Here is a 14,255-nt window from a genome sequence, read left to right as displayed (position 1 = left end):
TTATATTATATTTAATTAATATTTATTTATATATATTTACTTTTATAATTAACAATCTACTTATTTCTATTTAAAATTAATATTATGATACAATTTAAATTATTATTATAAATTTAAAAGTTTAAATAATAATTTATATATTTTAAAATGATAAGGGTTATAATAACATCGATGTAACTTTTGTTATGTATTACACCACTCAATAACTTTATATTAAATGTGAATTTTGTAAATTCAACTGTTAGATTAAAAGTTCATATCACTTTATATGTTTATCAAATTTTATTAAAATTGAATAACAACTTGAAGGTAATCAAAGTATTCATATTTTAGTATATTTTGAAATGTATATATTACGTCAATTTTGTTTACAAGAATGAAGTATTAAATCATCTTGAATTAATATAAAATTTTGTATACGTGATCTAAGAGTAAAAAACTTTCAACCTAACGGTTGAATTTATAAAATTTACATTTAATATAAAGTTATTAAGCAGTGTAATACTTAATAAAAGTTACACCGATTATTATAACCCTTCTCTTTTAAAATATTATTTTTATAAATTAAATTTATCATTTTAAATAAATTATTAATTAACTTAATATATTTATTCATCTTAAATCTAAGATATAAAATTCAACAAATGTATTTATCCTTGTTTTATTTTATAATTATCAACCATTAATAAGATATTAATTTAAAATCTTATCTAATTATATCATAATATTTTCATATCAAATTTAAAATAAGATATTAGTTATACAAAAATATCAAGATCATATAGTAAATTGTTAATAAGATTCTAGTTAAATAATTTAAAATAATTAATTTTTCAACTATATATATTGTTTGCAAATAATTTATTCCAAATCTAATCAAATTTTTCTATATAAATTATTAGTAAAATTTAATAACTTTTAATTTAATAATTGGATCGGTGAAATTCAACATACACCATGAGTCATTGAGCGGAGTAACTTTACTAAGAGTTACTTTGTGAGTCATTTGATTCTTCGTCCTCCTCTCTCTCTCTCTCTCTCTCTCTCTCTTTCTGTATATATATTTAAAATTTTATTAATGATCTTTTTTAATATATGATTGTCAATTTTTATAAAAAAATTCTTACATTTTCGACAAATATAAATTTGTCAAAAATATTCTATCAGTAATATAATTTTTCCTATGATTTTTTTCCATAAAAAATATAATAAATTACTGATGCATAAATCCATCGGAAATTATCTACATATATATCCGTCAAAAATATAAATTTTTCAACAAATTTGTATCCATCGGAAATATAAATTTTCCGACAGATTTGTATCTGTCAGAAATTATTCGTCAATAATATAAATTTTCATAGGAATTTTTTTTTATGTTGGAAATATAAATTTTCCGACAGATTTATATCTGTCAAAAATTATCCATTGATAATTTGCATTTTTCTTGTAGTGTGAGTTGTTGGGAATAAGGAGAACTCGACTAAAAAGTTCATTTTTTATTGGACTTGAACGCCACTAATAAATATAATGTATGGAAACTATATATGATTTTTGTCTTCTACGTTTTCTAACTCCTTCACTGGGTTAGAAAAATAAACGATCACATCATTTAGAAATTGAAATAATAGCATAGACTTTGAAATTTTTAGTCTTTGTAGAAAGTGAAACAAGTGTATAGACTTTAAAATTGCTAGTCTTTGTAGAAAGTGAAACAAGTGCATAGACTTTGAAATTGTTAGTCTTTGTAGAAATTTCATTTAAAGACAAATTAAGCTTGCCTTTCATGTTGCTTTAACGAAATAACAATATATCATATTTATTTATTTTAATTCTATAAAAACTTTTCTCTCTCAATATAGTGTCTTCTTTTTGTTATGCAACTGTTAGAAAGATTCAAAAATACTCTAAGAATGTGAAAATAAATTTGTATTTATAGTTACAAAGTGAAAAGAAAATGAAAAAAAATTGTGAATTTTAAAAATTAAAAGGAATTAATTTATTTAAATTTTTTCTAACAAAATTTATAGAATTTCTAGGGAATTCTACCTTTAGCTATATATAGATAGCAAATCTATATATGCACCCAAAAATCATATTTGAATTATCTTTTTTTACAAGTTCTTAACTTGTTGCGGCGTTACTAGTCCGAAAACTTCAAGTTAAATCATCAAACAACTAATTGTCTTACTTAATTTTTACATGTGAATATTAAATTAAATATTTTTATGCACAAAATCTTCATCAATTTTTTTTTTTTTTGCCAAGGAGAGGAGAAATCATCGATCAGTATTCATAACGATTATTATGACTTACGAATTATTGATATACCCGTTTTCTAATTTAAATATTAATTATATAATAGATAAATAGTTTGATACATAATTTTATTTACTATATATACATATTAATATATTGTAGGGCCCGATAGTCCACCTGTTCCACCATCATAGTATGATATTGTCCGCTTTGGGCCCAAGCCCGCACGGTTTTGTTTTTGGGCTCCTTCCCAAAAGGCCTCATACTATGTGGAATGGTGGACACTTATAAACTAGCCAATGTTCCTTCATTTTACCGATGTGGGACTTGGGATGAATCCCAACAAACCTCCCCTCAGACCAAGGACCACATGTCTCGTGATCTCCTCCCCTCAAGCGATAATCCGTCACCATCTTGTACCGCCGTTAACTCTACGGGACACGCCGCCTGAACACCACAATATCAGGAAGACTTTCGACACAAGGCACCAAGTTCGAATCTCCATCGCGAGGCACAACACTGAGGGTCTTCCCGCATCAAACCCAGACGAACCGTTGGCTCTGATACCACTTGTAGGGCCCGATAGTCCACCTGTTCCACCATCATAGTATGATATTGTCCGCTTTGGGCCCAAGCCCGCACGGTTTTGTTTTTGGGCTCCTTCCCAAAAGGCCTCATACTATGTGGAATGGTGGACACTTATAAACTAGCCAATGTTCCTTCATTTTACCGATGTGGGACTTGGGATGAATCCCAACAGTTGCAAGTACAAGAAGTAGAATCCAATTAATGAACCTATCATCAGTATACGAAATAATTTAATTACACAAACATGTAATCATTTAAAAATGATTTGAGTATAAATCATATTTTTTGTTTCACGAAGAATGATGAAATGATATAACATATTTTTTTAAAAATCCATGACTTATTTAAAGAAAAAATAAATCAAATCACAAGTATAAATTTATGTTAGCACAATAACTGTCACGAGTATTTAATATTGACTGTCTATTATTATTATTATTATTATTTATATTTTATTTTACTATTAAAATATTTGTAAAAGTAATTTATGTCTATAAATGGATTATTTATTTTCGTTTCTTGTCTTTATTTCTTTACATTAAAAAAAAAGCAGATTATCAACTGGTTACCATGTAATGTATAATTAGTTTTTAGCATATAGTAAATTACAATACTAATATAGCCAGCACCAGAAGCTTAAGACGATTATCAACTGATATTTCAGTCTAGATGTATTTGCATTTAATAGTATAATGTGTATCCTGATCTTGAGCAGATTCAACAGCTTTTGAAAGAGTTAGATGGTGAATTCCTCAAGGTTGTTAGGTAAGAAAGCAGAAACATGTTAATAAAACCAGCCATTTAGGCGGATCCAGCCATATAGGCGGCAACAAATAAATAAAACTAGCTAGATGATGATAGACAAAGAAAGAAAAGAAAGTAGACAACACAAGAATTTTACGTGGTTCACCCTTACACTAGGGCTACATCCACGGGACCAACTCCGAAAATATTTTATTACCACCTTCCACAAATTGTGGGAATACAGAACTCTTCACTCAACAAACACTCACTCTACAAGAGGAAACTTGTGTTTTTGAGTAATTTCTGAGTTGATTTACAAGTGAAATGGGGAGGCCTATTTATAGTTGAAGCTCCAAGGACAATCTCGTAAATATCCTAAAGCTTAGGGGCAAAATCGTAATTTTCCCTTTTGATTTTTTTTCACCAGCACCGAAAGTTGTTTGGCTGGTTTTGGTGGCTGGATTCTTCTACAAATCTCCCCCTCCAGCCACAGTCATCCCGACAAGCTCGATACATCGTCTGAGCTTTTCTCTGGTCACATTCTTTGTTAGCATATCAGCAGCATTTCTATCTGTATGAATCTTCTTTAACTGGAATAACTGCTTTTCAATGGCCAATCTGATCCAGTGATACCTTACATCAATATGTTTAGTCCGAGAGTGGTACATAGTATTCTTGCTCAAGTCTAAAGCACTTTGACTATCGCAATAAACTATGTATTCCTCTTGCTTCAACCCTAGTTCTTGAAGAAATTTCTTCATCCACAACATCTCCTTTCCAGCTTCAGTAGCCGCAACATATTCTGCTTCAGTTGTGGATAAGGAAATGCATTTTTGCAACTTAGATTGCCATGATATAGCTCCCCCTGAAAAAGTAAATATATATCCTGAAGTGGATTTTCTATCATCAAGGTCTCCAGCCATATCTGCATCTGTATAGCCTTCAAGAATTGATTTGGCTCCTCCAAATCTTAAACACAGTTTGGATGTTCCTCTCAAGTATCTCAAGATCCATTTTACTGCTTCCCAATGTGTCTTCCCGGGATTTGATAAATATCTACTCACGACGCCAACAGCATGAGCGATATCTGGTCTTGTACACACCATAGCGTACATTAAGCTTCCGACTGCTGAAGAGTATGGAATTGTTGACATTTTCTCCCTTATTGTTGGACATGATTTCTTGCTGAGTTTGAAATGCCCAACAAGTGGTGTAATAACAGGCTTAGCATTTTTCATATTGAACCTCTCTAGAACCCGTTCAATATATCTTTCTTGTGATAACCACAATTTTCCTGCTTTCCTATCTCTGATGATGTCCATTCCTAAGATATGCTTTGCTGCGCCCATGTCCTTCATGTCAAATGCCTTTGACAATTCTACTTTCAGATTTTTGATCATTTGAACATCTTGGCCTACAATTAGCATATCATCCACATATAGGAGAAGGATAAGGAATTTACCATTTGGATATCTGTTGATATACACACAAGGATCTGCATCTGTTCTTTTGAAACCTTGACTCTTTATGAATGAGTCAAACTTCTTATACCATTGTCGTGGAGCTTGTTTTAATCCATACAAGCTCTTTTTCAACTTGCAAACCATATCCTCTTTTCCTTTGACCTCAAAGCCTTCAGGTTGCTCCATATAGATCTCTTCATCTAAATCACCATGCAAAAATGCTGTCTTTACATCAAGCTGCTCCAACTCCAGATCCATGCTTGCTACTAGTCCTAGTATGACTCTGATAGAACACATTTTAACAACTGGAGAAAAGATTTCTTCAAAGTCAATACCTTGCTTTTGGCTGAAACCCTTTACCACGAGTCTCGCTTTATGTCTGACTAGCTTATCACCGTCTTTCTTTAGTTTGAATACCCATTTATTTTTGAGTACTCTTCTTCCTTTTGGCAGCTGTACTAATTCATATGTATTGTTCCTTTTTAAAGAATCCATCTCCTCTTGCATTGCCTTCACCCAGCAGCCTTTGTCTTTATGAGACTGCACTTCTTGGAAGCTTTCAGGCTCTCCCTCATCAGCAATGAGGATGTATTCAGAACTGGGGTACTTTGTAGATGGTTGGCGTTCTCTGGTAGATCTTCTTATTTGTGGTTCTACTTGCCCAGAGGTATAGGATGGCTCCCCCTGCTCATTAGCCTCTGTATCAGGTACAACAACTTCTTCATCTACGCTTTCTTCATCCCCAAAAACTGGCTCTTCTGTCTCATGTTCTGGTTCTTGGGTTTGTCTTCCATCAGTGGCACATTCTGATGGAACATGAGATGTTGGATTAACACCATCTTCCATAGGTTTTGCAGCTTCCCCACCTTTTAGATCTTCTATCGTCTCGTGCTCATGGAATATTACGTCTCTGCTTCTGACAATTCTCTTCCTTTCTGGATCCCATAGCTTGTAACCAAATTCCTCATTTCCGTATCCAACAAAAACACAAGGAATGGCTTTATCATCCAGCTTTGATCTTTGTTCCTTTGGCACGTGCATAAATGCTTTGCAGCCAAAGACTTTCAGATGAGAGTAACTTACTTCTTTTCCTGCCCAAACTCTCTCTGGAATATCAAAACCCAATGGTACTGATGGTAATCTGTTGATGAGATAGACAGCAGTCTGTACAGCTTCTCCCCAAAATGGCTTTGGTAGTTTAGCCATTCTGAGCATACATCGTACCTTCTCCACAATTGTACGATTCATCCGTTCTGCAATGCCATTGTGTTGAGGTGTGCCAGGAACAGTTTTCTCGTGACGAATACCATACTTGGAGCAATAATCTTTAAACTCCTTTGAGATGTATTCTCCACCATTATCTGTTCGGATACACTTCAACTGTTTTCCTGTTTCCCTTTCTACCATGGCATGAAACTGCTGAAAACATTGGAATACCTGACTTTTTGCTTGTAGCAGGTATACCCATGTCTTTCGTGAAGCATCATCAATAAATGTGACAAAGTATTTATTGCCACCAAGTGATTCTACCTCCATGGGACCACATACATCAGAATGTACTAGCTCCAACTTATTCTTTTTCCGATTGGAGCTCTTTTTGAATGATACTCTATGATGCTTACCGAATACGCAATAATCACAAGGGTTCAAAAAATCTCCTTTGGCTTGAGGAATAAGGGACTGCTTGGCCAAAAGTTGTAATCCTTTCTCACTTATGTGCGCCAGTCGTCTGTGCCATAAATTAGGTGAAGCATCATTTTCCACTGCATTTAGTTGTCCTTTACACACCTTTACATATGTCTTGTAAAGCGTGCAACATAACTTCCCTTTTGCTACCACCAAGCTTCCCTTGGTGAGTTTCCATCTGCCACCTTTCATGGAATGTTCATATCCTTCCTTGTCCAGCACATTCACAGAAATCAGGTTCAAACGTATATCTGGAATATGCCGCACATCTTTTAGTATTAATGTGCACCCAACACCAGTTTGTAAGTGGATGTCACCAATTCCCACTATTTGTGAAGTACTTTTGTTCCCCATGTTCACGTGGCCAAAATCTCCTTTTCTGTAGGTGGTAAAGTATTCCCTCTTGGGAACACAATGGTATGAGGCAGCCGAGTCGATAATCCATTCCTCATCTGGTTCTGCAATATGACAACACTCTCCTTGATTACATAAGAGTGTTATTTCATCATCACTGGCTGATGTTGCTGCTGCAGTGTTTCTGTCATTTGCCTGATTCTTGTCCTGGATTTCCTTCTTCAGGAATCTACAATTTTTCTTGAGATGGCCTGGCTTGCCACAGTTGTAGCAACTGCGTCTCTCCCTGGACTTGGAATGATCTCTATGCCCTCTTGGTGTTCTGCTTTTACTTCGACTCCTGCGTTCTGTGACAAGAGCATGAGTCTCATTTTTGACAGCATCTCTTCTTCGGATCTCCTCATTGAGTATGCTATTTCTTACCATATTCAATGATACTTTGCCTTCTGGTGCAGAATTACTTAAGGATACTACTAAAGTATCCCAACTGTCTGGTAATGACCCCAAGAGTAGCAATGCTTGCATCTCATCTTCAAGCGTTAAGCCTGCTGAAATTAGTTGCATGACTAGGCCTTCGAAGTCATTCAGGTGCTCCGCTACGGCTCGTCCTTCTTGTAGTTTCAAATTCATGAGCTTTCGCATCATGAATATTTTTGATTGAGCATTCTTTGTCTCGTACATACTCTCTAGCTTCTTCCAAAAAACTTGGGGATCTGTTTCTTTGGACACTTGATTATAGAGAGTAATATCCACCCATTGACGGATGGTACTTAAAGTCTTCTTCTTTAATTTCTTCCAATCACCATCGGACATCTTTTCGGGCTTCGATCCATCGCCTTCAATTGGATCGTAAAGGTCCAATAAATTAAGACGATCCTCCATCATTGACTTCCACAATGAATAATTTGTTGCCGTCAATTTCACCATGGTGCCTGTGTTGCTCTCCATGACTTATCTGCTTCTTCTCGGATCGCTTCTGCAAACTTCTGCCAAATTGGTGATGAAGACCAATTTGCACTATTCACTATTCACGTAAATAGTATTTTTTTTTTCACAAAATACTATTTACTTGAACAGTACTCTCGCCAGCTGTTTAGCAGAAACAACCGGCTCTGATACCAGTTGTTAGGTAAGAAAGCAGAAACATGTTAATAAAACCAGCCATTTAGGCGGATCCAGCCATATAGGCGGCAACAAATAAATAAAACTAGCTAGATGATGATAGACAAAGAAAGAAAAGAAAGTAGACAACACAAGAATTTTACGTGGTTCACCCTTACACTAGGGCTACATCCACGGGACCAACTCCGAAAATATTTTATTACCACCTTCCACAAATTGTGGGAATACAGAACTCTTCACTCAACAAACACTCACTCTACAAGAGGAAACTTGTGTTTTTGAGTAATTTCTGAGTTGATTTACAAGTGAAATGGGGAGGCCTATTTATAGTTGAAGCTCCAAGGACAATCTCGTAAATATCCTAAAGCTTAGGGGCAAAATCGTAATTTTCCCTTTTGATTTTTTTTCACCAGCACCGAAAGTTGTTTGGCTGGTTTTGGTGGCTGGATTCTTCTACAAAGGTAACATCACATTTCTTGTCTTTCGTGATCATATTTTATTGGAAAACCAAGATCAATGGAGCCATCCACTACTATATAGTTATTATTTTATTATTGTTTCCACCAGACATATCATCTTATTAGACTAAGATACCATTCTCTATAGAGGATTGTGGTTGTCGTTAACAAATCTACAGAATGAATGAACAATAATCAAATAGATTTCATTCTTTTTTTGCTTGGATTTTTAGAAAAAAACAAAGGATGGCTCTAGCTAGTGTTAGGCTCGATACATGTTGGTTTATTACATCTTAGTAGACAATATATAGGGAATGTGTCTCATTTGAGAATGAAAGTATATTGTGGGAGGATAGAAGCATGGACTCATCATCAAATTAGAATGGGTAGCCAAATTAAACAACCACATAAATGGCTGAATATTGTTTCCAAGTCACATTTAATTAATATAATCCATGCTGTCCTTCACGTGCTACTCTTATCTTTCAAGTTTCAACAGACCATTGCTTCAAGATAGCATGTTTCCTATAAAACATCATCAGAAAATAACTGGGAATGTGATAGAGTATATCACATGGCACAATCAATTAAGGATACAACATTAGAAAAACAAGGAAAATTAATATCTATATTTTATCCGTGAAAGAAGGGCGACCTAATGCCCAGGACTCTCAGCTAGATTCTTAATAGGGTAGATGCATGTAGCTTCCAGCCCGTGACTAAAATTTGAATGAAATTAATGTAACAATTCTAATTTCCTTAGTTATCCGAATTAAACTGAAAAATATAGTGAATGTAACTTACTGGATAATTTGCATTGCAGATCCTCTATTGCACTGAAGATATGATTACACGTTCGCTTTGGGAGGCAATGCATACAACACAACACAGTTTAGAAGAGGTCAAGGTATAACTTTTGGAGCGGTTAATGATGTAATACATTCATGTAACTTCTCTCATTATCCCCTCGTGAATTTTGTACTAAGTAGGGAAAAAATGTGTTAAGAATCAGCTTATCCATTGTGATTGCTACCTGGCATTTCATAGAATGTCATCATTTCTTTAGTATAAATTTTATGTAGACATTACACAAAAGGCTTTCCGAAGCTTCATCGAGACAGGTATATAGAGAGGCTAATAAGAGTTTGCTCAAGCAGATTTTCTTTTTTGTGCAGAGCTTGAGCCAAGATGTAATAGTATTTAGGGACCTAAAGAGAGGGAGTGTAGAAAACACAAGCAGATAACCAGTACATAAAAAATGCAATATGTTTGGAGGTCGAAACGGGAGTATCTGGTTTTCCCATATGGGCATTGATGAAAGTTAGATAAGTCTTTTTATCCCAAGATATGGAAGTTTCTTTAATCGAAATCTCCTCCTCACACTACTAGAAAAATTAAAATTAGAGAGGGAAAAAATCCGTCACTAATCTTCATAAAATCCGTCACAAATAAGTTAGTGACGGAATTTGTGACGGAAATGATTCCGTCACAAAATTTGGCATCACAAAATATTTAGTGACGGATTATTTTCTCCGTCACAATTAGTGACGGAATTAAGGCATCACAAACAATATAATTTCCGTCACTAATTTGTAACAATATATGTTTAGAAATTAATAAAAATCCGTCGCAATTTGTGAGGGATTGAGAGGTATGAATCCCTCACAAATTGTGATGAATCCCTCGCTATTTGAGAGGGATTGAGAGGTATGTGAGTCTGTCACAAATTGTGATGACACAAAATCCCTCACAAAGAATCCCTCGCTATTTGAGAGGGATTGAGAGATGAAAGAATCCCTCACTATTTGAGAGGGATTGAGAGATGAAGGAATCCCTCGCTATTTGAGAGGGATTAAATCCCTCGCTGTTTGAGAGGGATTGAGAGATGAATGAATCCCTCGCTATTTGAGAGGGATTAAATCCCTCGCTGTTTGAGAGGGATTGATAGTATGTGACTCCGTCACAAAATCCGTCACAATTTGCGACAGATAAAATCCGTCACTAACTGGGTTGTGAATCCCTCTCAAACTGGGCATCTTTGATGACTAAATTTGTGATGAATAATTGCGAAATCTGTCACAAACCGTTGTACTGAATGAAATCCATCGGTGATAAATAAAATCCATCACAAATTACAAATTATTTTTTCGTAAATTTGTAAAGAATATATTTTTCTCCTATAATTGTGATTAACAAATAATTTATTAATTAATCAAAGAAGTTGAATTTATTGTGTAATTGTTTAAAAAATTAACAAAATAAATAATTAAGAAAAAAATTCTCAATTCTATAAAAACATGTAACTAAATACAAATAATACAAGAAAGTCAAGCATACCATAGATACAAATAACACCAAATATAACAAAGTATCCCTAATGTATGATAAGTACTATAGTAAAACTTAAACATAACAAATTATAAGTTTAAAGCATAGTAAACATAATAGTAAAAGATAATGCATCCCTAAACATCTATATCATGATCATCATCTAACTCATTATCATCAGATTGTACTGTGTCAGCATCATGTGTAGGAGGAGGTTGGAGAGGACAAGAAGATTGAGAAAACATCTCCATAAATTGCTTCAGCTGCTCACGAACCAACCGAGACTCTTCCTGTGAAGCACGAATCAAATCTGCTCGCTTGACTCTGACTATTTTGCTCATAGGACATATTTTACTTTTGTTTCTGAATGGTGTTTGTTTATCTTATTCAATTTTTTTTATATATTGTCTCATTCCTTTTGATGTTGCCAAAGGGGGAGAGAAAAGGAAAGAAGGGTCCTGATCAAATATTAGATATTTTGAATTGAACAATTTAATCTGATCATTACAACTGTCTATTTAAAGTCAAATTTTTACAATATAAAAATTAACATCAAACAATGATTTATTAAGGGGGAGACTAAGGGGGAGTGATCGATATACACTGTTTTATGTTTCTTTCCATCTAAAGTATGTTGTCATCATCAAAAAGGGGGAGAATGTGGAAGAACGTATCTAAAGGATTTTGATGATGCCAAAGAAGTTAAAGAAAACAAGAGGTCAAGTTAAAGCAAGGTGACCAAGAAACAAAAATTTCAAAATATTTTAGATAAGTCTTATCAACCTAGCTTAATATGTAAAAAGAAATCTTTAGAAATATTGCATAAAGTTCTTGGCCATTTAAAATAAAGAATTTCAAAGAAAACCCAAATATGATTTATATTAATAAGGTTTTGAAAATAAAGGTTTTCAATATTTTAAGTTTTAATAAGGCAATTATTGTTTTTAAGAGACTGGTAATCGATTACCATTACATGTAATCGATTACCAAAGGATGAATCTCATATGTGCAAAGTCACTCTTAAAACGTGCTCTGGTAATCGATTACCCATTACATGTAATCGATTATCAGAAGATGAAAATTTCAAAATTTGAATTTAAACTTTACAATGTTCCAACCATTTTGAAACTAAACCGTTGTAATCGATTACCAAGTGTTGTAATCGATTACCAGAGCATTTGTGAAATTCTATGAAATAGTAGAATTTCAAATTCTCCCAAAAATGTAACACTTTGAAATTCCTCATATTTTTTTCCCCTTCTTTCACTCATATATTTTATCTTATATCTTCATATTTTTAATTATTGAATATTCAAAAATACTTTATAAATTATTAAATATTATCTAAATTAATTTTTAAAATTATTAAATATTTAAAAATTGGTTAACATTTTTTTTATAAAATTTTATTTAAAAATCTCAACATATAAATATATTTTTAAAAGCAATTTTATCATGATAGAATCAAATTATCATATCCAAATTAACAATTTAAAATTTAAAAAAAATTGAATTGACTTATCCAAACAAAATATTTTAACAATGATAGAAATTGAAATCAAAGTAATTCAAATACCAAGAATTTCAAATTCCTTGAATTTGTAAAATTACTCATCCAAACACACCATAAGGGAATGCAATTGTAAGAGACAATTATATGAGTAAGATATTTATTGTATGGATTAGAGTACTTTGTGGGTTCTTAAGAGAACCCTGAGAGAAACAAATAAACTATGCAAGTTTATATTTTGCTTTTTGATTATTCTGTTGTATTCCTTGTTGCGTGAGATGTATGAATATCTATTAAATTCCACAAATACATGAGTTTTGATTTGAATCAAACATGTTTGGTATTTCAATTATGAAAAATATTATGTTATTCAATTTTTGTTATTTGTGTTATGGTATGTGGGGTAGAGGGTGTCACACAAATGATCAATTTATCTATACTAAGTTATATACTAAGTTATATTTATCAAATTATCAATTTATCTATAAATATACTAAAAATATTATTGATATTAATTTATTAGCAATATTAAATTATTAATAATATATAAATTTTATTTATTTAGTAATAATAAATATATATCATTTGTTACATTAATAAAAATTATAGTATATATGTTAACTTAAATTAGCAAATAATGGTATAATTTTAAATTATTATTTTATATATATATATATATTGAAATTTTAAAATTATTAAATTTTTAATGGGAGAGATTCAAATTGCACAATTATGATTTTTGAGAGACTAAAATTGTTCAATTAAAAATTAAAGGACTAAAATTGCACAATTACAATTCTTTAGGGACTAAAATTATGCAATTAAAATCTTAGGGATCAAAATTGCACAATTACAATACTTGAGGGATCAAAAATGTAATTAAGCCAAAATTAAATTAATATATTTTTTTTTTATTTTCACAAGTTTTTTTTAAAATATTTTTAATGAATGTCTTAGTTTCTTATGTTCAAAATTGACAATTTTTTATTTAATTAAATGAATTTCATAATTTTTTCAGTCCTTTAATGAAATAAAATATTTTTAATTTTATTATTTTTTTACAAAAAATTAACATATTTTCTTTAATTATGCATAATTCTTAAATATAAAAGTTTCATAAATAAAATTTAATATTTTGAGAGGGAACAATTTGTCACAAATTTTTTCACAAAATATTTTAACTTATTTGTGACGGAATTTTGAGAGGGAAAAATCCGTCACTAATTTTTTTCATTTTAGTGACGGAATTTGTGACGGATTTTTTAGAGACGAAGTTCATTCCGTCACAAATATTTTTTTTTTATTTAGTGATGAAATTTGTGACGGATTTTTAGAGACGAAAATTTTTTCGTCACAAAATCCGTCACAAATATTTTTTTTTTGATTCAGTGACGAAATTTGTGACGGATTTTTAGAGGCGGAATATATTCCGTCACAAAATCCGCCACAAAAGTCAATAAATTCTTGTCGGTCACAAAACTTAAAATTCCCTCACAAAATGCGTCACTATTAGCGATGCTATTTTTTCCGTCACAAAATTCGTCACAAATATTAATTTTTCTAGTAGTGTCGAAAGCATCGAGGTAGAACCTATCTCCTATAGGCGCCAAGCCAGTAATCACAACAATGTCTAACAGAGTGGGACACACAAAACCACATGGAAACTCAAAAGCTCGAGTTTCTCTATTCCAGAAAAAGATTGCAGAAAGAAGCATTTGGGGGTCGAAAAGGTGTAAGTCAAAT

Source organism: Cajanus cajan, chromosome 1 (assembly GCF_000230855.2).
Source record: "Cajanus cajan strain Asha chromosome 1, NIPB_CcT2T_4, whole genome shotgun sequence".
In the NCBI taxonomy this organism is placed as follows: Eukaryota; Viridiplantae; Streptophyta; class Magnoliopsida; order Fabales; family Fabaceae; genus Cajanus; species Cajanus cajan.
The sequence above is the reverse complement of the archived record's forward strand: the minus strand, read 5'-3'. Positions refer to the sequence as shown.